At 29.8% G+C, this 1794-nt stretch overlaps 1 protein-coding gene and 1 long non-coding RNA gene across 4 annotated transcripts in view; one reads left to right on the top strand and one right to left on the bottom strand.

The window, feature by feature from the left end:
- Positions 1 to 1794, top strand: part of stol (stolid) — a 203736-nt gene that overhangs the window by 178160 nt on the left and 23782 nt on the right. The window lies entirely within an intron of this gene.
- LOC136795845 (uncharacterized) overlaps positions 1 to 1794 on the bottom strand; it is a 37097-nt gene that overhangs the window by 16527 nt on the left and 18776 nt on the right. The gene's annotated exons all lie outside the window — the stretch shown is intronic.

The following is a 1794-nucleotide window of genomic DNA, read 5'->3' on the forward strand; positions in this document are numbered from 1 at the left end:
ATATATTTTATATCATTATCTTACTATACATTTTCACTCTATGAATAAGACTAACTATTGACTAGAACCTTCAGTCTTGAGTCCAATCCAAGAACCAGCTTAATTTTACATAATTTTGCACCCAATATTTGCTTAATTTATGACATTATTCTGTAAGTAGCATAAATAGATTTCTAAAACAAAATCAAATTGATTTAAAAACAAATTCAAACATATAGTAGATTTTCAACTTACTGGTACAAAATTTAAATATTAGATTGTAACATAATTTTAAAGGGTTTTCAAGAAATGAGGAACTATAACATCTAACATCACTTCAACTAATCGGTTTGAATTAGACTTCTTTTCTAAATAATAAATGGTTGAAAAATTATTAATTCAAAAACAATAAGAAACTATGTTACAGCCCAATAGTTTCATTTTATTTGGGTTTTTTCTACTGATCGCACAACACCGCCCCCCCTCCCACGACCATCTTATTATCTTATATACCCACTGCCAACTATCTTCACCTCATAATTTTTTAATGATGTTGACAGCATTAAATAACAAACAATGCTTATCAATTGCATGAACATTAAATTGGAAAATTGCAGAAAGTATCAAAGAATTAGAAGAAGATACTACCCCTGCTAAATAAGAAAGCAGTACCTTAAGAAAAGTCATTTTTAGATTTACACATCTCTGTAATAATCACATCTTTCATTTAAATGTGTTGTAAAACATTAAATGTAAAAATTTTCTTGATTTTAATATATTAAAATGCAGTTTTTATATTCCATTGAAATGGTTTATGTATAAGAAATACAGAAACTTTTCGTTGATTTTTTTGCTAATACGATGATGTTTGCTTACAAAGCAGGGCCAGATGAGCTTTTATATCCATTTTTAAGCTTAATGAAAATTTTTCTTTGATGGAACATTACTCCATTGTTTTTATTCCCTCTCCTTTAAAAAAGAACTAGTTCAGTTTACTAACTTTATTATCTTTGTTGTGGATCAAGGAAGGTTTTATAACAAAAGACAAATAGTACATGTACTAACAGATGCCACTAGCAAACAGACCTCAGACAAAGAGTTTTCTATTACCTCTTCATATATAAACCTTTAGCCTGTAAATACGCTTCGATTTTCATTAACCAGATCCTGTAGTTTTCCGCAGAAAGCTTTTCAATGCCGAAACCATGGCGTCCATTGTCCCTTCGTGTTTATTTCGGCGATTAGTTAAAAAAAAACAAATAAATCTTGTATCCGTTATTATACGAGTACATAATTAACTCACGTCACTTAGCCTTTTATACACTCTACTACCAAACTATTGTGGATTAAGGAATGTTTTATAACAAAAGACAAAGAGTACTGTTGCACTAAGGGATGCCACTAGCAAACAGACCTCAAAAAAAGGAAACAACCTAGTTGTTCCATGGTGTAAAGAAGTGTTGCCATTTACTGTTTTATTTATGGTTACATTTGTACAATGTTTGTTTACAAATATTTTAATGACAAATTAAATAATTTTTTTTTTTTTTAAATAATTTATTTATTGATATTTACAGCTGTATACATATATACACATCAAGTAAATTTGCTGTAAGTGAAATTATAACATGATAAAAACATTTGGAGAATCTACCCATTGATAGAACCCCAAAAACATTTCTAAAGGAGAAGATCTCGAGGCCATCTTCTTTTCAGACATCTAGGAGGATTATTAGGTAGTGAAGGAGAAGCCAGGTTAGAAACGAGTTGGTTTGGGTGGTTGGGAAGTTTATTATGGAAGGATTGGTATCTGGT

Source organism: Halyomorpha halys, unplaced genomic scaffold, assembly GCF_000696795.3.
Source record: "Halyomorpha halys isolate HHAL.00 unplaced genomic scaffold, Hhal_1.1 Scaffold389.1, whole genome shotgun sequence".
NCBI classification, from domain to species: Eukaryota; Metazoa; Arthropoda; class Insecta; order Hemiptera; family Pentatomidae; genus Halyomorpha; species Halyomorpha halys.